Source organism: Psittacula echo, assembly GCF_963264785.1.
Source record: "Psittacula echo genome assembly, contig: SCAFFOLD_48, whole genome shotgun sequence".
Classification (NCBI taxonomy): Eukaryota; Metazoa; Chordata; class Aves; order Psittaciformes; family Psittacidae; genus Psittacula; species Psittacula echo.
The window spans coordinates 362,500-387,459 of NW_027664162.1; positions in this window are offsets into that span (position 1 = coordinate 362,500).

Consider the following 24,960-nt stretch of genomic DNA (forward strand, 5'->3'; position numbering starts at 1 on the left):
GCTGACTTTCTGCAGAAGAGGCACAGCTCCAGTTTTTTGCCCTGGCTCTTCGGCTGTGGGAGCAGAGGCCAACCGTTCGTGCTGTACTCCCTGGGATGCTGGGCAGCCCAGCACGGGTGCCAAAGAGGTTCCATTTTAATGGACTTTGAGTTGGGAAATGGAGGAGCGACAGCAATGCGGATGGCACCGTTGCAAAGCTGACTTTCTGCAGAAGATGCAAAGCTCAAGGTTTTTGCCCTGGCTCTTCGGCTGTGGGAGCAGAGGCCAACCGTTCGTGCTCTACTCCCTGGGATGCTGGGCAGCCGAGCACGGGTGCCAAAGAGGTTCCATTGTAATGGACTTTGAGTTGGGAAATGGAGGAGCGACAGCAATGCGGATGGCACCGTTTCAAAGCTGACTTTCTGCAGAAAATGCACAGCTCAAGGTTTTTGCCCTGGCTCTTCGGCTGTGGGAGCAGAGGCCAACCGTTCGTGCTCTACTGCCTGTGATGCTGGGCAGCCCAGCACGGGTGCCAAAGATTTTCCATTGTAATGGAGTTTGAGTTGGGAAATCGAGGAGCGACAGCAATGCGGATGGCACCATTGCGAAGTTGACTTTCTGCAGAAGAGGCACAGCTCAAGTTTTTTGCCCTGGCTCTTCTGCTGTAGGGAGCAGAGGCCAACCGTTCGTGCTCTACTCCCTGGGATGCTGGGCAGCCCAGCACGGGTGCCAAAGAGGTTCCATTGTAATGGACTTTGATTTTGGAAATGGAGGAGCGACAGCAATGCGGATGGCACCGTTGCAAAGCTGACTTTCTGCAGAAGAGGCACAGCTCCAGTTTTTTGCCCTGGCTCTTCGGCTGTGGGAGCAGAGGCCAACCGTTCGTGCTCTACTCCCTGGGATGCTGGGCAGCCCAGCACGGGTGCCACAGAGGTTCCATTGTAATGGCCTTTGAGTTGGGAAATGGAGGAGCGACAGCAATGTGGATGGCACCGTTGCAAAGCTGACTTTCTGCAGAAGAGGCACAGCTCAAGGTTTTTGCCCTGGCTCTTCGGCTGTGGTAGCAGAGGCCAACCGTTCCTGCTCTACTGCCTGGGATGCTGGGCAGCCCAGCACGGGTGCCAAAGTGGTTCCATTGTAATGGACTTTGAGTTGGGAAATGGAGGAGCAACAGCAATGCGGATGGCACCGTTGCAAAGCTGACTTTCTGCAGAAGAGGCACAGCTCAAGTTTTTTGCCCTGGCTCTTCGGCTGTGGGAGCAGATGCCAACCATTCGTGCTCTACTCCCTGGGATGCTGGGCATCCGAGCACGGGTGCCAAAGAGGTTCCATTGTAATGGACTTTGAGTTGGGAAATGGAGGAGCGACAGCAATGCGGATGGCACCGTTGCAAAGCTGACTTTCTGCAGAAGAGGCACAGCTCCAGTTTTTTGCCCTGGCTCTTCGGCTGTGGGAGCAGAGGCCAACCGTTCGTGCTCTACTGCCTGGGATGCTGGGCAGCCCAGCACGGGTGCCAAAGATGTTCCATTGTAATGGACTTTGAGTTGGGAAATGGAGGAGAGACAGCAATGCGGATGGCACCGTTGCAAAGCTGACTTTCTGCAGAAGAGGCACAGCTCCAGTTTTTTGCCCTGGCTCTTCGGCAGTGTGAGCAGAGGCCAACCGTTCGTGCTCTACTGCCTGGGATGCTGGGCAGCCCAGCACGGGTGCCAAAGAGGTTCCATTGTAAGGGACTTTGAGTTGGGAAATGGAGGAGCGACAGCAATGCGGATGGCACCGTTCGAAGCTGACTTTCTGCAGAAGAGGCACAGCTCAAGGTTTTAGCCCTGGCTATTCGGCTGTGGGAGCAGATGCCAACCGTTCGTGCTCTACTCCCTGGGATGCTGGGCAGCCCAGCACGGGTGCCAAAGAGCTTCCATTGTAATGGACTTTGAGTTGGGAAATGGAGGAGCGACAGCAATGCGGATGGCACCGTTGCAAAGCTGACTTTCTGCAGAAGACGCATAGCTCCAGTTTTTTGCCCTGGCTCTTCGGCTGTGGGAGCAGAGGCCAAACGTTCGTGCTCTACTCCCTGGGATGCTGGGCAGCCCAGCACGGGTGCCAAAGAGGTTCCATTGTAATGGACTTTGAGTTGGGAAATCGAGGAGCGACAGCAATGCGGATGGCACCATTGCGAAGCTGACTTTCTGCAGAAGAGGCACAGCTCCAGTTTTTCCCGTGGCTCTTCGACTGTAGGGAGCAGAGGCCAACCGTTCGTGCTATACTCCCTGGGATGCTGGGCAGCCCAGCACGGGTGCCAAAGAGGTTCAATTGTAATGGACTTTGAGTTGGGAAATGGAGGAGCGACAGCAATGTGGATGGCACCGTTGCAAAGCTGACTTTCTGCAGAAGATGCACAGCTCAAGGTTTTTGCCCTGGCTCTTCGGCTGTGGGAGCAGAGGCCAACCGTTCGTGCTCTACTGCCTGGGATGCTGGGCAGCCCAGCACGGGTGCCAAAGTGGTTCCATTGTAATGCACTTTGAGTTGGGAAATGGAGGAGCGACAGCAATGCGGATGGCACCGTTGCAAAGCTGACTTTCTGCAGAAGAGGCACAGCTCAAGTTTTTTGCCCTGGCTCTTCGGCTGTGGGAGCAGAGGCCAACCGTTCGTGCTCTACTCCCTGGGATGCTGGGCATCCGAGCACGGGTGCCAAAGAGGTTCCATTGTAATGCACTTTCAGTTGGGAAATCGAAGAGCAACAGTAAAGCTGATGACACCGTTGCAAAGCTGAATTTCAGCAGAAGAGGCACAGCTCAAGTTTTTTGCCCTGGCTCTTCGGCTGTGGGAGCAGAGGCCAACCGTTCGTGCTCTACTCCCTGGGATGCTGGGCAGCCGAGCACGAGTGCCAAAGAGGTTCCACTCTAATGCACTTTGAGTTTGGAAATGGAGGAGCGACAGCAATGCGGATGGCACCGTTGCAAAGCTGACTTTCTGCAGAAGAGGCACAGCTCCAGTTTTTTGCCCTGGCTCTTCGGCTGTGGGAGCAGAGGCCAACCTTTCGTGCTCTACTCCCTGGGATGCTGGGCAGCCCAGCACGGGTGCCAAAGAGGTTCCATTGTAATGGACTTTGAGTTGGGAAATGGAGGAGCGACAGCAATGCGGATGGCACCGTTTCAAAGCTGACTTTCTGCAGAAAATGCACAGCTCAAGGTTTTTGCCCTGGCTCTTCGGCTGTGGGAGCAGAGGCCAACCGTTCGTGCTCTACTGCCTGTGATGCTGGGCAGCCCAGCACGGGTGCCAAAGATTTTCCATTGTAATGGAGTTTGAGTTGGGAAATCGAGGAGCGACAGCAATGCGGATGGCACCATTGCGAAGTTGACTTTCTGCAGAAGAGGCACAGCTCAAGTTTTTTGCCCTGGCTCTTCGGCTGTAGGGAGCAGAGGCCAACCGTTCGTGCTCTACTCCCTGGGATGCTGGGCAGCCCAGCACGGGTGCCAAAGAGGTTCCATTGTAATGGACTTTGATTTTGGAAATGGAGGAGCGACAGCAATGCGGATGGCACCGTTGCAAAGCTGACTTTCTGCAGAAGAGGCACAGCTCCAGTTTTTTGCCCTGGCTCTTCGGCTGTGGGAACAGAGGCCAACCGTTCGTGCTCTACTCCCTGGGATGCTGGGCAGCCCAGCACGGGTGCCACAGAGGTTCCATTGTAATGGCCTTTGAGTTGGGAAATGGAGGAGCGACAGCAATGTGGATGGCACCGTTGCAAAGCTGACTTTCTGCAGAAGAGGCACAGCTCAAGGTTTTTGCCCTGGCTCTTCGGCTGTGGGAGCAGAGGCCAACCGTTCCTGCTCTACTGCCTGGGATGCTGGGCAGCCGAGCACGGGTGCCAAAGTGGTTCCATTGTAATGGACTTTGAGTTGGGAAATGGAGGAGCAACAGCAATGCGGATGGCACCGTTGCAAAGCTGACTTTCTGCAGAAGAGGCACAGCTCCAGTTTTTTGCCCTGGCTCTTCGGCTGTGGGAGCAGATGCCAACCATTCGTGCTCTACTCCCTGGGATGCTGGGCATCCGAGCACGGGTGCCAAAGAGGTTCCATTGTAATGGACTTTGAGTTGGGAAATGGAGGAGCGACAGCAATGCGGATGGCACCGTTGCAAAGCTGACTTTCTGCAGAAGAGGCACAGCTCCAGTTTTTTGCCCTGGCTCTTCGGCTGTGGGAGCAGAGGCCAACCGTTCGTGCTCTACTGCCTGGGATGCTGGGCAGCCCAGAACGGGTGCCAAAGATGTTCCATTGTAATGGACTTTGAGTTGGGAAATGGAGGAGAGACAGCAATGCGGATGGCACCGTTGCAAAGCTGACTTTCTGCAGAAGAGGCACAGCTCCAGTTTTTTGCCCTGGCTCTTCGGCTGTGGGAGCAGAGGCCAACCGTTCGTGCTCTACTCCCTGGGATGCTGGGCAGCCGAGCACGGGTGCCAAAGATGTTCCATTGTAATGCACTTTGAGTTGGGAAATGGAGGAGCGACAGCAATGCGGATGGCACCGTTGCAAAGCTGACTTTCTGCAGAAGAGGCATAGCTCAAGTTTTTTGCCCTGGCTCTTCGGCTGTGGGAGCAGAGGCCAACCGTTCGTGCTCTACTCCCTGGGATGATGGGCAGCCGGGCATGGGTGCCAAAGAGGTTCCATTGTAATGGAGTTTGAGTTGGGAAATCGAGGAGCGACTGCAATGGGGATAGCACCGTTGCGAAGCTGACTTTCTGCAGAGGAGGCACAGCTCCAGTTTTTTGCCCTGGCTCTTCGGCTGTGGGAGCAGATGCCAACCGTTCGTGCTCTACTCCCTGGGATGCTGGGCATCCCAGCACGGGTGCCAAGGAGGTTCCATTGTAATGGACTTTGAGTTGGGAAATGGAGGAGCGACAGCAATGCGGATGGCACCGTTGCAAAGCTGACTTTCTGCAGAAGACACATAGCTCCAGTTTTTTGCCCTGGCTCTTCGGCTGTGGGAGCAGAGGCCAACCGTTCGTGCTCTACTCCCTGGGATGCTGGGCAGCCGAGCACGGGTGCCAAAGAGGTTCCATTGTAATGGCCTTTGAGTTGGGAAATGGAGGAGCGACAGCAATGCGGATGGCACCGTTGCAAAGCTGACTTTCTGCAGAAGAGGCACAGCTCCAGTTTTTTGCCCTGGCTCTTCGGCTGTGGGAGCAGAGGCCAAACGTTCGTGCTCTACTCCCTGGGATGCTGGGCAGCCGAGCACGGGTGCCAAAGAGGTTCCATTGTAATGGACTTTGAGTTGGGAAATGGAGGAGTGACAGCAATGCGGATGGCACCGTTGCAAAGCTGACTTTCTGCAGAAAATGCACAGCTCAAGGTTTTTGCCCTGGCTCTTCGGCTGTGGGAGCAGAGGCCAACCGTTCGTGCTCTACTCCCTGGGATGCTGGGCAGCCCAGCACGGGTGCCAAAGAGGTTCCATTGTAATGGACTTTGAGTTGGGAAATGGAGGAGCGACAGCAATGCGGATGGCACCGTTGCAAAGCTGACTTTCTGCAGAAGAGGCACAGCTCCAGTTTTTTGCTCTGGCTCTTCGGCTGTGGCAGCAGAGGCCAACCGTTCGTGCTGTACTCCCTGGGATGCTGGGCAGCCCAGCACGGGTGCCAAAGATGTTCTATTGTAATGGAATTTGAGTGGGGAAATGGAGGAGCGACAGCAATGCGGATGGCACCGTTCGAAGCTGACTTTCTGCAGAAGAGGCACAGCTCAAGTTTTTTGCCCTGGCTCTTCGGCTGTGGGAGCAGAGGCCAACCGTTCGTGCTCTACTCCCTGGGATGCTGGGCAGCCCAGCACGGGTGCCAAAGAGGTTCCCTTGTAATGCACTTTGAGTTGGGAAATCGAGGAGCGACTGCAATGCGGATAGCACCGTTGGGAAGCTGACTTTCTGCAGAAGAGGCACAGCTCCAGTTTTTTGCCCTGGCTCTTCGGCTGTGGGAGCAGAGGCCAACCGTTCGTGCTCTACTCCCTGGGATGCTGGGCAGCCCAGCACGGGTGCCAAAGAGGTTCCATTGTAATGGACTTTGAGTTGGGAAATGGAGGAGCGACAGCAATGCGGATGGCACCGTTGCAAAGCTGACTTTCTGCAGAAGAGGCACAGCTCCAGTTTTTTGCCCTGGCTCTTCGGCTGTGGGAGCAGAGGCCAACCGTTCGTGCTGTACTCCCTGGGATGCTGGGCAGCCCAGCACGGGTGCCAAAGAGGTTCCATTTTAATGGACTTTGAGTTGGGAAATGGAGGAGCGACAGCAATGCGGATGGCACCGTTGCAAAGCTGACTTTCTGCAGAAGATGCAAAGCTCAAGGTTTTTGCCCTGGCTCTTCGGCTGTGGGAGCAGAGGCCAACCGTTCGTGCTCTACTCCCTGGGATGCTGGGCAGCCGAGCACGGGTGCCAAAGAGGTTCCATTGTAATGGACTTTGAGTTGGGAAATCGAGGAGCGACAGCAATGCGGATGGCACCGTTGCAAAGCTGGCTTTCTGCAGAAGAGGCACAGCTCAAGGTTTTTGCCCTGGCTCTTCGGCTGTGGGAGCAGAGGCCAACCGTTCGTGCTCTACTCCCTGGGATGCTGGGCAGCCGAGCACGGGTGCCAAAGAGGTTCCATTGTAATAGACTTAGAGTTGGGAAATCGAGGAGCGACAGCAATGCGGATGGCACCGTTGCAAAGCTGACTTTCTGCAGAAGAGGCACAGCTCAAGTTTTTTGCCCTGGCTCAACGGCTGTGGGAGCAGAGGCCAACCGTTCGTGCTCATCTCCCTGGGATGCTGGGCAGCCCAGCACGGGTGCCAAAGAGGTTCCATTGTAATGGACTTTGAGTTGGGAAATCGAGGAGCGCCAGCAATGCGGATGGCACCGTTGCAAAGCTGACTTTCTGCAGAAGAGGCACAGCTCCAGTTTTTTGCCCTGGCTCTTCGGCTGTGGGAGCAGAGGCCAACCGTTCGTGCTCTACTCCCTGGGATGCTGGGCAGCCCAGCACGGGTGCCAAAGAGGTTCCATTGTAATGGACTCTGAGTTGGGAAATGGAGGAGCAACAGCAATGCGGATGGCACCGTTCGAACCTGACTTTCTGCAGAAGAGGCACAGCTCAAGTTTTTTGCCCTGGCTCTTCGGCTGTGGGAGCAGAGGCCAACCGTTCGTGCTCTACTCCCTGGGATGCTGGGCAGCCCAGCACAGGTGCCAAAGAGGTTCCATTGTAATGCACTTTGAGTTGGGAAATCGAGGAGCGACTGCAATGCGGATAGCACCGTTGGGAAGCTGACTTTCTGCAGAAGAGGCACAGCTCCAGTTTTTTGCCCTGGCTCTTCGGCTGTGGGAGCAGAGGCCAACCGTTCGTGCTCTACTCCCTGGGATGCTGGGCAGCCCAGCACGGGTGCCAAAGAGATTCCATTGTAATGGACTTTGTGTTGGGAAATGGAGGAGCGACAGCAATGCGGATGGCACCGTTGCAAAGCTGACTTTCTGCAGAAGACGCATAGCTCCAGTTTTTTGCCCTGGCTCTTCGGCTGTGGGAGCAGAGGCCAACCGTTCGTGCTCTACTCCCTGGGATGCTGGGCAGCCGAGCACGGGTGCCAAAGAGGTTCCATTGTAATGGACTTTGAGTTGGGAAATGGAGGAGCGACAGCAATGCGGATGGCACCGTTGCAAAGCTGACTTTCTGCAGAAGATTCACAGCTCAATTATTTTGCTCTGGCTCTTCGTCTGTAGGGAGCAGAGGCCAACCGTTCGTGCTCTACTCTCTGGGATGCTGGGCAGCCCAGCACGGGTGCCAAAGAGGTTCCATTGTAATGCACTTTGAGTTGGGAAATGGAGGAGCGACAGCAATGCGGATGGCACCGTTGCAAAGCTGACTTTCTGCAGAAGAGGCACAGCTCAAGTTTTTTGCCCTGGCTCTTCGGCTGTGGGAGCAGAGGCCAACCGTTCGTGCTCTACTCCCTGGGATGCTGGGCAGCCGAGCACGGGTGCCAAAGAGGTTCCATTGTAATGCACTTTGAGTTGGGAAATGGAGGAGCGACTGCAATGCGGATAGCACCGTTGCGAAGCTGACTTTCTGCAGAAGATGCACAGCTCAAGTTTTTTGCCCTGGCTCTTCGGCTGTGGGAGCAGAGGCCAACCGTTTGTGCTCTACTGCCTGGGATGCTGGGAAGCCCAGCACGGGTGCCGAAGAGGTTCCATTTTAATGAACTTTGAGTTGGGAAATGGAGGAGCGACAGCAATGCGGATGGCACCGTTGCAAAGCTGACTTTCTGCAGAAGAGGCACAGCTCCAGTTTTTTGCCCTGGCTCTTCGGCTGTGGGAGCAGAGGCCAACCGTTCGTGCTCTACTCCCTGGGATGCTGGGCAGCCCAGCACGGGTGCCAAAGAGGTTCCATTGTAATGGACTTTGAGTTGGGAAATGGTGAGGCGACAGCAATGTGGATGGCACCTTTGCAAAGCTGACTTTCAGCAGAAGAGGCACAGCTCAAGTTTTTTGCCCTGGCTCTTCGGCTGTGGGAGCAGAGGCCAGCCGTTCGTGCTGTACTCCCTGGGATGCTGGGCAGCCCAGCACGGGTGCCAAAGAGGTTCCATTGTAATGGACTTTGAGTTGGGAAATCGAGGAGCGACAGCAATGCGGATGGCACCGTTGCAAAGCTGACTTTCTGCAGAAGAGGCACAGCTCCAGTTTTTTGCCCTGGCTCTTCGGCTGTGGGAGCAGAGGCCAACCGTTCGTGCTCTACTGCCTGGGATGCTGGGCAGCCGAGCACGGGTGCCAAAGAGGTTCTATTGTAATGGACTTTGAGTTGGGAAATGGAGGAGCGACAGCAATGCGGATGGCACCGTTCGAAGCTGACTTTCTGCAGAAAATGCACAGCTCCAGTTTTTTGCCCTGGCTCTTCGGCTGTAGGGAGCAGAGGCCAACCGTTCGTGCTCTACTCCCTGGGATGCTGGGCAGCCCAGCACGGGTGCCAAAGAGGTTCCATTGTAATGGACTTTGAGTTGGGAAATGGAGGAGCGACAGCAATGTGGATGGCACCGTTGCAAAGCTGACTTTCTGCAGAAGATGCACAGCTCAAGGTTTTTGCCCTGGCTCTTCGGCTGTAGGGAGCAGAGGCCAACCGTTCGTGCTCTACTGCCTGGGATGCTGGGCAGCCCAGCACGGGTGCCAAAGTGGTTCCATTGTAATGGCCTTTGAGTTGGGAAATGGAGGAGCAACAGCAATGCGGATGGCACCGTTGCAAAGCTGACTTTCTGCAGAAGAGGCACAGCTCAAGTTTTTTGCAATGGCTCTTCGGCTGTGGGAGCAGAGGCCAACCGTTCGTGCTCTACTCCCTGGGATGCTGGGCAGCCCAGCACGGGTGCCAAAGAGGTTCCATTGTAATGCACTTTGAGTTGGGAAATGGAGGAGCGACAGAAATGAGAATGGCACCGTTGCAAAGCTGACTTTCTGCAGAAGAGGCACAGCTCCAGTTTTTTGCCCTGGCTCTTCGGCTGTGGGAGCAGAGGCCAACCGTTCGTGCTCTACTCCCTGGGATGCTGGGCAGCCCAGCACGGGTGCCAAAGAGGTTCCATTGTAATGGCCTTTGAGTTGGGAAATGGAGAGGCGACAGCAATGTGGATGGCACCGTTGCAAAGCTGACTTTCTGCAGAAGAGGCACAGCTCAAGGTTTTTGCCCTGGCTCTTCGGCTGTGGGAGCAGAGGCCAACCGTTCGTGCTCTACTGCCTGGGATGCTGGGCAGCCCAGCACGGGTGCCAAAGAGGTTCCATTGTAATGGACTTTGAGTTGGGAAATGGAGGAGCGACAGCAATGTGGATGGCACCGTTCGAAGCTGACTTTCTGCAGAAGAGGCACAGCTCAAGTTTTTTGCCCTGGCTCTTCGGCTGTGGGAGCAGAGGCCAACCGTTCGTGCTCTACTCCCTGGGATGCTGGGCAGCCGAGCACGGGTGCCAAAGAGGTTCCATTGTAATGCACTTTGAGTTGGGAAATGGAGGAGCGACTGCAATGCGGATAGCACCGTTGCGAAGCTGACTTTCTGCAGAAGATGCACAGCTCAAGTTTTTTGCCCTGGCTCTTCGGCTGTGGCAGCAGAGGCCAACCGTTTGTGCTCTACTGCTTTGATGCTGGGAAGCCCAGCACGGGTGCCGAAGAGGTTCCATTTTAATGGACTTTGAGTTGGGAAATGGAGGAGCGACAGCAATGCGGATGGCACCGTTGCAAAGCTGACTTTCTGCAGAAGATGCACAGCTCCAGTTTTTTGCCCTGGCTCTTCGGCTGTGGGAGCAGAGGCCAACCGTTCGTGCTCTACTCCCTGGGATGCTGGGCAGCCCAGCACGGGTGCCAAAGAGGTTCCATTGTAATGGACATTGAGTTGGGAAATGGTGAGGCGACAGCAATGTGGATGGCACCGTTGCAAAGCTGACTTTCAGCAGAAGAGGCACAGCTCAAGTTTTTTGCCCTGGCTCTTCGGCTGTGGGAGCAGAGGCCAGCCGTTCGTGCTGTACTCCCTGGGATGCTGGGCAGCCCAGCACGGGTGCCAAAGAGGTTCCATTGTAATGGACTTTGAGTTGGGAAATCGAAGAGCGACAGCAATGCGGATGGCACCGTTGCAAAGCTGACTTTCTGCAGAAGAGGCACAGCTCCAGTTTTTTGGCCTGGCTCTTCGGCTGTGGGAGCAAAGGCCAACCGTTCGTGCTCTACTGCCTGGGATGCTGGGCAGCCCAGCACGGGTGCCAAAGAGGTTCTATTGTAATGGACTTTGATTTTGGAAATGGAGGAGCGACAGCAATGCGGATGGCACCGTTCGAAGCTGACTTTCTGCAGAAAATGCACAGCTCCAGTTTTTTGCCCTGGCTCTTCGGCTGTAGGGAGCAGAGGCCAACCGTTCGTGCTCTACTGCCTGGGATGCTGGGCAGCCCAGCACGGGTGCCAAAGAGGTTCCATTGTAATGGACTTTGAGTTGGGAAATGGAGGAGCGACAGCAATGTGGATGGCACCGTTGCAAAGCTGACTTTCTGCAGAAGATGCACAGCTCAAGGTTTTTGCCCTGGCTCTTCGGCTGTAGGGAGCAGAGGCCAACCGTTCGTGCTCTACTCCCTGGGATGCTGGGCATCCGAGCACGGGTGCCAAAGTGGTTCCATTGTAATGGCCTTTGAGTTGGGAAATGGAGGAGCAACAGCAATGCGGATGGCACCGTTGCAAAGCTGACTTTCTGCAGAAGAGGCACAGCTCAAGTTTTTTGCCCTGGCTCTTCGGCTGTGGGAGCAGAGGCCAACCGTTCGTGCTCTACTCCCTGGGATGCTGGGCAGCCCAGCACGGGTGCCAAAGAGGTTCCATTGAAATGCACTTTGAGTTGGGAAATGGAGGAGCGACAGAAATGAGAATGGCACCGTTGCAAAGCTGACTTTCTGCAGAAGAGGCACAGCTCCAGTTTTTTGCCCTGGCTCTTCGGCTGTGGGAGCAGAGGCCAACCGTTCGTGCTCTACTCCCTGGGATGCTGGGCAGCCCAGCACGGGTGCCAAAGAGGTTCCATTGTAATGGCCTTTGAGTTGGGAAATGGAGAGGCGACAGCAATGTGGATGGCACCGTTGCAAAGCTGACTTTCTGCAGAAGAGGCACAGCTCAAGGTTTTTGCCCTGGCTCTTCGGCTGTGGGAGCAGAGGCCAACCGTTCGTGCTCTACTGCCTGGGATGCTGGGCAGCCCAGCACGGGTGCCAAAGAGGTTCCATTGTAATGGACTTTGAGTTGGGAAATGGAGGAGCGACAGCAATGTGGATGGCACCGTTGCGAAGCTGACTTTCTGCAGAAGAGGCACAGCTCCAGTTTTTTGCCCTGGCTCTTCGGCTGTGGGAGCAGAGGCCAACCGTTCGTGCTCTACTCCATGGGATGCTGGGCAGCCCAGCACGGGTGCCAAAGAGGTTCCATTGTAATGGACTTTGAGTTGGGAAATGGAGGAGCGACAGAAATGCGGATAGCACCGTTGCAAAGCTGACTTTCTGCAGAAGATGCACAGCTCCAGTTTTTTGCCCTGGCTCTTCGGCTGTGGGAGCAGAGGCCAACCGTTCGTGCTCTACTGCCTGGGATGCTGGGCAGCCCAGCACGGGTGCCAAAGAGGTTCCATTGTAATGGACTCTGAGTTGGGAAATGGAGAAGCGACAGCAATGCGGATGGCACCGTTGCAAAGCTGACTTTCTGCAGAAGAGGCACAGCTCAAGTTTTCTGCACTGACTCTTCGGCTGTGGGAGCAGAGGCCAACCGTTCGTGCTCTACTCAATGGGATGCTGGGCAGCCCAGCACGGGTGCCAAAGAGGTTCCATTGTAATGGACTTTGAGTTGGGAAATGGAGGAGCGACAGCAATGCGGATGGCACCGTTCGAAGCTGACTTTCTGCAGAACAGGCACAGCTCAAGTTTTTTGCCCTGGCTCTTCGACTGTGGGAGCAGAGGCCAACCGTTCGTGCTCTACTCCCTGGGCTGCTGGGCAGCCCAGCACGGGTGCCAAAGATGTTCAATTGTAATGGACTTTGAGTTGGGAAATCGAGGAGCGACTGCAATGCGGATAGCACCGTTGCAAAGCTGACTTTCTGCAGAAGAGGCACAGCTCCAGTTTTTTGCCCTGGCTCTTCGGCTGTGGGAGCAGAGGCCAACCGTTCGTGCTCTACTCCCTGGGATGCTGGGCAGCCGGGCATGGGTGCCAAAGAGGTTCCATTGTAATGGCCTTTGAGTTGGGAAATGGAGAGGCGACAGCAATGTGGATGGAACCGTTGCAAAGCTGACTTTCTGCAGAAGAGGCACAGCTCAAGGTTTTTACCCTGGCTCAACGGCTGTGGGAGCAGAGGCCAACCGTTCGTGCTCTACTACCTGGGATGCTGGGCAGCCGAGCACGGGTGCCAAAGAGGTTCCATTGTAATGGAATTTGAGTTGGGAAATCGAGGAGCGCCAGCAATGCGGATGGCACCATTGCGAAGTTGACTTTCTGCAGAAGATGCACAGCTCCAGTTTTTTGCCCTGGCTCTTCGGCTGTGGGAGCTGATGCCAACCGTTCGTGCTCTACTCCCTGGGATGCTGGGCAGCCCAGCACGGGTGCCAAAGGGGTTCCATTGTAATGGACTTTGAGTTGGGAAATGGAGGAGCGACAGCAATGCGGATAGCACCGTTGCAAAGCTGACTTTCTGCAGAAGAGGCACAGCTCCAGTTTTTTGCCCTGGCTCTTCGGCAGTGTGAGCAGAGGCCAACCGTTCGTGCTCTACTCCCTGGGATGCTGGGCAGCCCAGCACGGGTGCCAAAGAGGTTCCATTGTAATGGACTTTGAGTTGGGAAATGGAGGAGCGACAGCAATGCGGATGGCACCGTTGCAAAGCTGACTTTCTGCAAAAGAGGCGCAGCTCAAGTTTTTTGCCCTGGCTCTTCGGCTGTGGGAGCAGAGGCCAACCGTTCGTGCTCTACTCCCTGGGATGCTGGGCAGCCCAGCACGGGTGCCAAAGAGGTTCTATTGTAATGGACTTTTATTTTGGAAATGGAGGAGCGACAGCAATGCGGATGGCACCGTTCGAAGCTGACTTTCTGCAGAAGAGGCACAGCTCCAGTTTTTTGCCCTGGCTCTTCGGCTGTAGGGAGCAGAGGCCAACCGTTCGTGCTCTACTCCCTGGGATGCTGGGCAGCCCAGCACGGGTGCCAAAGAGGTTCCATTGTAATGGACTTTGAGTTGGGAAATGGAGGAGCGACAGCAATGCGGATGGCACCGTTGCAAGGCTGACTTTCTGCAGAATATGCACAGCTCAAGGTTTTTGCCCTGGCTCAACGGCTGTGGGAGCAGAGGCCAACCGTTCGTGCTCTACTCCCTGGGATGCTGGGCAGCCCAGCACGGGTGCCAAAGTGGTTCCATTGTAATGGACTTTGAGTTGGGAAATCGAGGAGCAACAGCAATGTGGATGGCACCGTTGCAAAGCTGACTTTCTGCAGAAGAGGCACAGCTCCAGTTTTTTGCCCTGGCTCTTCGGCTGTGGGAGCAGAGGCCAACCGTTCGTGCTCTCCTCCCTGGGATGCTGGGCAGCCGAGCACGGGTGCCAAAGAGGTTCCATTGTAATGCACTTTGAGTTGGGAAATCGAAGAGCGACAGTAAAGCTGATGGCACCGTTGCAAAGCTGACTTTCTGCAGAAGAGGCACAGCTCCAGTTTTTTGCCCTGGCTCTTCGGCTGTGGGAGCAGAGGCCAACCGTTCGTGCTCTACTCCCTGGGATGCTGGGCAGCCCAGCACGGGTGCCAAAGAGGTTTCATTGTTATGGACTTTGAGTTGGGAAATGGAGGAGCGACAGCAATGCGGATGGCACCGTTGCAAAGCTGACTTTCTGCAGAAGAGGCACAGCTAAAGTTCTTTGCCCTGGCTCTTCGGCTGTGGGAGCAGAGGCCAACCGTTCGTGCTCTACTGCCTGGGATGCTGGGCAGCCCAGCACGGGTGCCAAAGAGGTTCCATTTTAATGGACTTTGAGTTGGGAAATTGAGGAGCGACAGCAATGCGGATGGCACCGTTGCAAAGCTGACTTTCTGCAGAAGAGGCACAGCTCAAGGTTTTTGCCCTGGCTCTTCGGCTGTGGGAGCAGAGGCCAACCGTTCGTGCTCTACTCCCTGTGATGCTGGGCAACCCAGCACGGGTGCCAAAGATGTTCCATTTTAATGGACTTTGAGTTGGGAAATAGAGGAGCAACAGCAATGAGGATGGCACCGTTGCAAAGCTGACTTTCTGCAGAAGACGCATAGCTCCAGTTTTTTGCAATGGCTCTTCGGCTGTGGGAGCAGAGGCCAACCGTTCGTGCTCTACTCCCTGGGATGCTGGGCAGCCCAGCACGGGTGCCAAAGAGGTTCCATTTTAATGGACTTTGAGTTGGGAAATCGAGGAGCGACAGCAATGCGGATGGCACCGTTGCAAAGCTGACTTTCTGCAGAAGAGGCACAGCTCCAGTTTTTTGCCCTGGCTCTTCGGCTGTGGGAGCAGAGGCCAACCGTTCGTGCTCAACTGCCTGGGATGCTGGGCAGCCGAGCACGGGTGCCAAAGAGGTTCCATTGTAATGGACTCTGAGTTGGGAAATGGAGGAGCGACAGCAATGCGGATGGCACCGTTGCAAAGCTGACTTTCTGCAGAAGAGGCACAGCTCAAGGTTTTTGCCCTGGCTCAACGGCTGTGGGAGCAGAGGCCAACCGTTCGTGCTCTACTCCCTGGGATGCTGGGCAGCCCAGCACGGGTGCCAAAGAGGTTCCATTGTAATGGCCTTTGAGTTGGGAAATGGAGAGGCGACAGCAATGTGGATGGCACCGTTGCAAAGCTGACTTTCTGCAGAAGAGGCACAGCTCCAGTTTTTTGCCCTGGCTCTTCGGCTGTGGGAGCAGAGGCCAACCGTTCATGCTCTACTCCCTGGGATGCTGGGCAGCCCAGCACGGGTGCCAAAGAGGTTCCATTGTAATGGACTTTGAGTTGGGAAATCGAGGAGCGACAGCAATGCGGATGGCACCGTTGCAAAGCTGACTTTCTGCAGAAGAGGCACAGCTCCAGTTTTTTGCCCTGGCTCTTCGGCAGTGTGAGCAGAGGCCAACCGTTCGTGCTGTACTCCCTGGGATGCTGGGCAGCCAATCACGGGTGCCAAAGAGGTTCTATTGTAATGGACTTTGATTTTGGAAATGGAGGAGCGACAGCAATGCGGATGGCACCGTTCGAAGCTGACTTTCTGCAGAAAATGCACAGCTCCAGTTTTTTGCCCTGGCTCTTCGGCTGTAGGGAGCAGAGGCCAACCGTTCGTGCTCTACTCCCTGGGATGCTGGGCAGCCCAGCACGGGTGCCAAAGAGGTTCCATTGTAATGGCCTTTGAGTTGGGAAATGGAGAGGCGACAGCAATGTGGATGGTACCGTTGCAAAGCTGACTTTCTGCAGAAGAGGCACAGCTCCAGTTTTTTGCCCTGGCTCTTCGGCTGTGGCAGCAGAGGCCAACCGTTCGTGCTCTACTCCCTGGGATGCTGGGCAGCCCAGCACGGGTGTCAAAGAGGTTCCATTGTTATGGACTTTGAGTTGGGAAATCGAGGAGCGACAGCAATGCGGATGGCACCGTTGCAAAGCTGACTTTCTGCAGAAGAGGCACAGCTAAAGTTTTTTGCCCTGGCTCTTCGTCTGTGGGAGCAGAGGCCAACCGTTCGTGCTGTACTCCCTGGGATGCTGGGCAGCCCAGCACGGGTGCCAAAGAGGTTCCATTGTAATGGACTTTGAGTTGGGAAATGGAGGAGCGACTGCAATGCGGATAGCACCGTTGCGAAGCTGACTTTCTGCAGAAGAGGCACAGCTCCAGTTTTTTGCCCTGGCTCTTCGTCTGTGGGAGCAGAGGCCAACCGTTCGTGTTCTACTCCCTGGGATGCTGGGCAGCCCAGCACGGGTGCCAAAGAGGTTCCATTTTAATGGACTTTGAGTTGGGAAATAGAGGAGCGACAGCAATGCGGATGGCACCGTTGCAAAGCTGACTTTCTGCAGAAGACGCATAGCTCCAGTTTTTTGCAATGGCTCTTCGGCTGTGGGAGCAGAGGCCAACCGTTCGTGCTCTACTCCCTGGGATGCTGGGCAGCCGAGCACGGGTGCCAAAGAGGTTCCATTGTAATGGACTTTGAGTTGGGAAATCGAGGAGCGACAGCAATGCGGATGGCACCGTTCGAAGCTGACTTTCTGCAGAAGAGGCACAGCTCCAGTTTTTTGCCCTGGCTCTTCGGCTGTGGGAGCAGAGGCCACCCGTTCGTGCTCTACTGCCTGGGATGCTGGGCAGCCGAACACGGGTGCCAAAGAGGTTCCATTGTACTGGACTTTGAGTTGGGAAATGGAGGAGCGACAGCAATGCGGATGGCACCGTTGCAAAGCTGACTTTCTGCAGAAGAGGCACAGCTCAAGGTTTTTGCCCTGGCTCTTCGGCTGTGGGAGCAGAGGCCAACCGTTCGTGCTCTACTCCCTGGGATGCTGGGCAACCCAGCACGGGTGCCAAAGAGGTTCCATTTTAATGGACTTTGAGTTGGGAAATAGAGGAGCAACAGCAATGAGGATGGCACCGTTGCAAAGCTGACTTTCTGCAGAAGACGCATAGCTCCAGTTTTTTGCCCTGGCTCTTCGGCTGTGGGAGCAGAGGCCAACCGTTCGTGCTCTACTCCCTGGGATGCTGGGCAGCCCAGCACGGGTGCCAAAGAGGTTCCATTTTAATGGACTTTGAGTTGGGAAATCGAGGAGCGACAGCAATGCGGATAGCTCCGTTCGAAGCTGACTTTCTGCAGAAGAGGCACAGCTCAAGTTTTTTGCCCTGGCTCTTCGGCTGTGGGAGCAGAGGCCAACCGTTCGTGCTCTACTCCCTGGGATGCTGGGCAGCCGGGCATGGGTGCCAAAGAGGTTCCATTGTAATGGCCTTTGAGTTGGGAAATCGAGGAGCGACAGCAATGCGGATGGCACCGTTGCAAAGCTGACTTTCTGCAGAAGAGGCACAGCTCCAGTTTTTTGCCCTGGCTCTTCGGCTGTGGGAGCAGAGGCCAACCGTTCGTGCTGTACTCCCTGGGATGCTGGGCAGCCGAGCACGGGTGCCAAAGAGGTTCCATTGTAATGGACTCTGAGTTGGGAAATGGAGGAGCGACAGCAATGCGGATGGCACCGTTGCAAAGCTGACTTTCTGCAGAAGAGGCACAGCTCAAGGTTTTTGCCCTGGCTCTTCGGCTGTGGGAGCAGAGGCCAACCGTTCGTGCTCTACTCCCTGGGATGATGGGCAGCCCAGCACGGGTGCCAAAGAGGTTCCATTGTAATGCACTTTGAGTTGGGAAATGGAGAGGCGACAGCAATGTGGATGGCACCGTTGCAAAGCTGACTTTCTGCAGAAGAGGCACAGCTCCAGTTTTTTGCCCTGGCTCTTCGGCTGTGGGAGCAGAGGCCAACCGTTCGTGCTCTACTCCCTGGGATGCTGGGCAGCCGAGCACGGGTGCCAAAGAGGTTCCATTGTTATGGACTTTGAGTTGGGAAATCGAGGAGCGACAGCAATGCGGATGGCACCGTTGCAAAGCTGACTTTCTGCAGAAGAGGCACAGCTAAAGTTTTTTGCCCTGGCTCTTCGGCTGTGGGAGCAGAGGCCAACCGTTCGTGCTCTACTCCCTGGGATGCTGGGCAGCCCAGCACGGGTGCCAAAGAGGTTCCATTGTAATGGACTTTGAGTTGGGAAATGGAGGAGCGACTGCAATGCGGATAGCACCGTTGCGAAGCTGACTTTCTGCAGAAGAGGCACAGCTCCAGTTTTTTGCCCTGGCTCTTCGTCTGTGGGAGCAGAGGCCAACCGTTCGTGTTCTACTCCCTGGGATGCTGGGCAGCCCAGCACGGGTGCCAAAGAGGTTCCATTTTAATGGACTTTGAGTTGGGAAATAGAGGAGCGACAGCAATGCGGATGGCACCGTTGCAAAGCTGACTTTCTGCAGAAGACGCATAGCTCCAGTTTTTTGCCCTGGCTCTTCGGCTGTGGGAGCAGAGGCCAACCGTTCGTGCTCTACTCCCTGGGATGCTGGGCAGCCGAGCACGGGTGCCAAAGAGGTTCCATTGTAATGGACTTTGAGTTGGGAAATCGAGGAGCGACAGCAATGCGGATGGCACCGTTCGAAGCTGACTTTCTGCAGAAGAGGCACAGCTCCAGTTTTTTGCCCTGGCTCTTCGGCTGTGGGAGCAGAGGCCAACCGTTCGTGCTCTCCTCCCTGGGATGCTGGGCATCCGAGCACGGGTGCCAAAGAGGTTCCATTGTAATGCACTTTGAGTTGGGAAATCGAAGAGCGACAGTAAAGCTGATGGCACCGTTGCAAAGCTGACTTTCAGCAGAAGAGGCACAGCTCAAGTTTTTTGCCCTGGCTCTTCGGCTGTGGGAGCAGAGGCCAACCGTTCGTGCTCTACTCCCTGGGATGCTGGGCAGCCCAGCACGGGTGCCAAAGAGGTTCCATTGTAATGGACTTTGAGTTGGGAAATGGAGGAGCGACAGCAATGCGGATGGCACCGTTGCAAAGCTGACTTTCTGCAAAAGAGGCGCAGCTCAAGTTTTTTGCCCTGGCTCTTCGGCTGTGGGAGCAGAGGCCAACCGTTCGTGCTCTACTCCCTGGGATGCTGGGCAGCCCAGCACGGGTGCCAAAGAGGTTCTATTGTAATGGACTTTTATTTTGGAAATGGAGGAGCGACAGCAATGCGGATGGCACCGTTCGAAGCTGACTTTCTGCAGAAGAGGCACAGCTCCAGTTTTTTGCCCTGGCTCTTCGGCTGTAGGGAGCAGAGGCCAACCGTTCGTGCTCTACTCCCTGGGATGCTGGGCAGCCCAGCACGGGTGCCAAAGAGGTTCCATTGTAATGGACTTTGAGTTGGGAAATGGAGGAGCGACAGCAATGCGGATGGCACCGTTGCAAAGCTGACTTTCTGCAGAATATGCACAGCTCAAGGTTTTTGCCCTGGCTCAACGGCTGTGGGAGCAGAGGCCAACCGTTCGTGCTCTACTCCCTGGGATGCTGGGCAGCCCAGCACGGGTGCCAAAGTGGTTCCATTGTAATGGACTTTGAGTTGGGAAATCGAGGAGCAACAGCAATGCGGATGGCACCGTTGCAAAGCTGACTTTCTGCAGAAGAGGCACAGCTCCAGTTTTTTGCCCTGGCTCTTCGGCTGTGGCAGCAGAGGCCAACCGTTCGTGCTCTCCTCCCTGGGATGCTGGGCATCCGAGCACGGGTGCCAAAGAGGTTCCATTGTAATGCACTTTGAGTTGGGAAATCGAAGAGCGACAGTAAAGCTGATGGCACCGTTGCAAAGCTGACTTTCTGCAGAAGAGGCACAGCTCCAGTTTTTTGCCCTGGCTCTTCGGCTGTGGGAGCAGAGGCCAACCGTTCGTGCTCTACTCCCTGGGATGCTGGGCAGCCCAGCACGGGTGCCAAAGAGGTTTCATTGTTATGGACTTTGAGTTGGGAAATGGAGGAGCGACAGCAATGCGGATGGCACCGTTGCAAAGCTGACTTTCTGCAGAAGAGGCACAGCTAAAGTTCTTTGCCCTGGCTCTTCGGCTGTGGGAGCAGAGGCCAACCGTTCGTGCTCTACTGCCTGGGATGCTGGGCAGCCCAGCACGGGTGCCAAAGAGGTTCCATTTTAATGGACTTTGAGTTGGGAAATTGAGGAGCGACAGCAATGCGGATGGCACCGTTGCAAAGCTGACTTTCTGCAGAAGAGGCACAGCTCAAGATTTTTGCCCTGGCTCTTCGGCTGTGGGAGCAGAGGCCAACCGTTCGTGCTCTACTCCCTGGGATGCTGGGCAACCCAGCACGGGTGCCAAAGAGGTTCCATTTTAATGGACTTTGAGTTGGGAAATAGAGGAGCAACAGCAATGAGGATGGCACCGTTGCAAAGCTGACTTTCTGCAGAAGACGCATAGCTCCAGTTTTTTGCAATGGCTCTTCGGCTGTGGGAGCAGAGGTCAACCGTTCGTGCTCTACTCCCTGGGATGCTGGGCAGCCCAGCACGGGTGCCAAAGAGGTTCCATTTTAATGGACTTTGAGTTGGGAAATCGAGGAGCGACAGCAATGCGGATGGCACCGTTGCAAAGCTGACTTTCTGCAGAAGAGGCACAGCTCCAGTTTTTTGCCCTGGCTCTTCGGCTGTGGGAGCAGAGGCCAACCGTTCGTGCTCAACTGCCTGGGATGCTGGGCAGCCGAGCACGGGTGCCAAAGAGGTTCCATTGTAATGGACTCTGAGTTGGGAAATGGAGGAGCGACAGCAATGCGGATGGCACCGTTGCAAAGCTGACTTTCTGCAGAAGAGGCACAGCTCAAGGTTTTTGCCCTGGCTCTTCGGCTGTGGGAGCAGAGGCCAACCGTTCGTGCTCTACTCCCTGGGATGCTGGGCAGCCCAGCACGGGTGCCAAAGAGGTTCCATTGTAATGGCCTTTGAGTTGGGAAATGGAGAGGCGACAGCAATGTGGATGGCACCGTTGCAAAGCTGACTTTCTGCAGAAGAGGCACAGCTCCAGTTTTTTGCCCTGGCTCTTCGGCTGTGGGAGCAGAGGCCAACCGTTCATGCTCTACTCCCTGGGATGCTGGGCAGCCCAGCACGGGTGCCAAAGAGGTTCCATTGTAATGGACTTTGAGTTGGGAAATCGAGGAGCGACAGCAATGCGGATGGCACCGTTGCAAAGCTGACTTTCTGCAGAAGAGGCACAGCTCCAGTTTTTTGCCCTGGCTCTTCGGCTGTGGGAGCAGAGGCCAACCGTTCGTGCTGTACTCCCTGGGATGCTGGGCAGCCAATCACGGGTGCCAAAGAGGTTCTATTGTAATGGACTTTGATTTTGGAAATGGAGGAGCGACAGCAATGCGGATGGCACCGTTCGAAGCTGACTTTCTGCAGAAAATGCACAGCTCCAGTTTTTTGCCCTGGCTCTTCGGCTGTAGGGAGCAGAGGCCAACCGTTCGTGCTCTACTCCCTGGGATGCTGGGCAGCCCAGCACGGGTGCCAAAGAGGTTCCATTGTAATGGCCTTTGAGTTGGGAAATGGAGAGGCGACAGCAATGTGGATGGTACCGTTGCAAAGCTGACTTTCTGCAGAAGAGGCACAGCTCCAGTTTTTTGCCCTGGCTCTTCGGCTGTGGCAGCAGAGGCCAACCGTTCGTGCTCTACTCCCTGGGATGCTGGGCAGCCCAGCACGGGTGCCAAAGAGGTTCCATTGTTATGGACTTTGAGTTGGGAAATCGAGGAGCGACAGCAATGCGGATGGCACCGTTGCAAAGCTGACTTTCTGCAGAAGAGGCACAGCTAAAGTTTTTTGCCCTGGCTCTTCGTCTGTGGGAGCAGAGGCCAACCGTTCGTGCTGTACTCCCTGGGATGCTGGGCATCCGAGCACGGGTGCCAAAGAGGTTCCATTGTAATGGACTTTGAGTTGGGAAATGGAGGAGCGACTGCAATGCGGATAGCACCGTTGCGAAGCTGACTTTCTGCAGAAGAGGCACAGCTCCAGTTTTTTGCCCTGGCTCTTCGTCTGTGGGAGCAGAGGCCAACCGTTCGTGTTCTACTCCCTGGGATGCTGGGCAGCCCAGCACGGGTGCCAAAGAGGTTCCATTTTAATGGACTTTGAGTTGGGAAATAGAGGAGCGACAGCAATGCGGATGGCACCGTTGCAAAGCTGACTTTCTGCAGAAGACGCATAGCTCCAGTTTTTTGCAATGGCTCTTCGGCTGTGGGAGCAGAGGCCAACCGTTCGTGCTCTACTCCCTGGGATGCTGGGCAGCCGAGCACGGGTGCCAAAGAGGTTCCATTGTAATGGACTTTGAGTTGGGAAATCGAGGAGCGACAGCAATGCGGATGGCACCGTTCGAAGCTGACTTTCTGCAGAAGAGGCACAGCTCCAGTTTTTTGCCCTGGCTCTTCGGCTGTGGGAGCAGAGGCCACCCGTTCGTGCTCTACTGCCTGGGATGCTGGGCAGCCGAACACGGGTGCCAAAGAGGTTCCATTGTACTGGACTTTGAGTTGGGAAATGGAGGAGCGACAGCAATGCGGATGGCACCGTTGCAAAGCTGACTTTCTGCAGAAGAGGCACAGCTCCAGTTTTTTGCCCTGGCTCTTCGGCTGTGGGAGCAGAGGCCAACCGTTCGTGCTCTACTGCCTGGGATGCTGGGCAGCCCAGCACGGGTGCCAAAGAGGTTCCATTGTAATGGACTTTGAGTTGGGAAATGGAGGAGCGACAGCAATGCGGATGGCACCGTTGCAAAGCTGACTTTCTGCAGAAGAGGCACAGCTCAAGGTTTTTCCCCTGGCTCTTCGGCTGTGGGAGCAGAGGCCAACCGTTCGTGCTCTACTCCCTGGGATGCTGGGCAACCCAGCACGGGTGCCAAAGAGGTTCCATTTTAATGGACTTTGAGTTGGGAAATAGAGGAGCAACAGCAATGAGGATGGCACCGTTGCAAAGCTGACTTTCTGCAGAAGACGCATAGCTCCAGTTTTTTGCCCTGGCTCTTCGGCTGTGGGAGCAGAGGCCAACCGTTCGTGCTCTACTCCCTGGGATGCTGGGCAGCCCAGCACGGGTGCCAAAGAGGTTCCATTTTAATGGACTTTGAGTTGGGAAATCGAGGAGCGACAGCAATGCGGATAGCTCCGTTCGAAGCTGACTTTCTGCAGAAGAGGCACAGCTCCAGTTTTTTGCCCTGGCTCTTCGGCTGTGGGAGCAGAGGCCAACCGTTCGTGCTCTACTCCCTGGGATGCTGGGCAGCCGGGCATGGGTGCCAAAGAGGTTCCATTGTAATGGACTTTGAGTTGGGAAATCGAGGAGCGACAGCAATGCGGATGGCACCGTTGCAAAGCTGACTTTCTGCAGAAGAGGCACAGCTCCAGTTTTTTGGCCTGGCTCTTCGGCTGTGGGAGCAGAGGCCAACCGTTCGTGCTCTACTGCCTGGGATGCTGGGCAGCCGAGCACGGGTGCCAAAGAGGTTCCATTGTAATGGACTCTGAGTTGGGAAATGGAGGAGCGACAGCAATGCGGATGGCACCGTTGCAAAGCTGACTTTCTGCAGAAGAGGCACAGCTCAAGGTTTTTGCCCTGGCTCTTCGGCTGTGGGAGCAGAGGCCAACCGTTCGTGCTCTACTCCCTGGGATGATGGGCAGCCCAGCACGGGTGCCAAAGAGGTTCCATTGTAATGCACTTTGAGTTGGGAAATGGAGAGGCGACAGCAATGTGGATGGCACCGTTGCAAAGCTGACTTTCTGCAGAAGAGGCACAGCTCCAGTTTTTTGCCCTGGCTCTTCGGCTGTGGGAGCAGAGGCCAACCGTTCGTGCTCTACTCCCTGGGATGCTGGGCAGCCGAGCACGGGTGCCAAAGAGGTTCCATTGTTATGGACTTTGAGTTGGGAAATCGAGGAGCGACAGCAATGCGGATGGCACCGTTGCAAAGCTGACTTTCTGCAGAAGAGGCACAGCTAAAGTTTTTTGCCCTGGCTCTTCGTCTGTGGGAGCAGAGGCCAACCGTTCGTGCTCTACTCCCTGGGATGCTGGGCAGCCCAGCACGGGTGCCAAAGAGGTTCCATTGTAATGGACTTTGAGTTGGGAAATGGAGGAGCGACTGCAATGCGGATAGCACCGTTGCGAAGCTGACTTTCTGCAGAAGAGGCACAGCTCCAGTTTTTTGCCCTGGCTCTTCGTCTGTGGGAGCAGAGGCCAACCGTTCGTGTTCTACTCCCTGGGATGCTGGGCAGCCCAGCACGGGTGCCAAAGAGGTTCCATTTTAATGGACTTTGAGTTGGGAAATAGAGGAGCGACAGCAATGCGGATGGCACCGTTGCAAAGCTGACTTTCTGCAGAAGACGCATAGCTCCAGTTTTTTGCAATGGCTCTTCGGCTGTGGGAGCAGAGGCCAACCGTTCGTGCTCTACTGCCTGGGATGCTGGGCAGCCCAGCACAGGTGCCAAAGAGGTTCCATTGTAATGGACTTTGAGTTGGGAAATGGAGGAGCGACAGCAATGCGGATGGCACCGTTCGAAGCTGACTTTCTGCAGAAGAGGCACAGCTCCAGTTTTTTGCCCTGGCTCTTCGGCTGTGGGAGCAGAGGCCAACGGTTCGTGCTCTCCTCCCTGGGATGCTGGGCATCCGAGCACGGGTGCCAAAGAGGTTCCATTGTAATGCACTTTGAGTTGGGAAATCGAAGAGCGACAGTAAAGCTGATGGCACCGTTGCAAAGCTGACTTTCTGCAGAAGAGGCACAGCTCCAGTTTTTTGCCCTGGCTCTTCGGCTGTGGGAGCAGAGGCCAACCGTTCGTGCTCTACTCCCTGGGATGCTGGGCAGCCCAGCACGGGTGCCAAAGAGGTTTCATTGTTATGGACTTTGAGTTGGGAAATCGAGGAGCGACAGCAATGCGGATGGCACCGTTGCAAAGTTGACTTTCTGCAGAAGAGGCACAGCTAAAGTTCTTTGCCCTGGCTCTTCGGCTGTGGGAGCAGAGGCCAACCG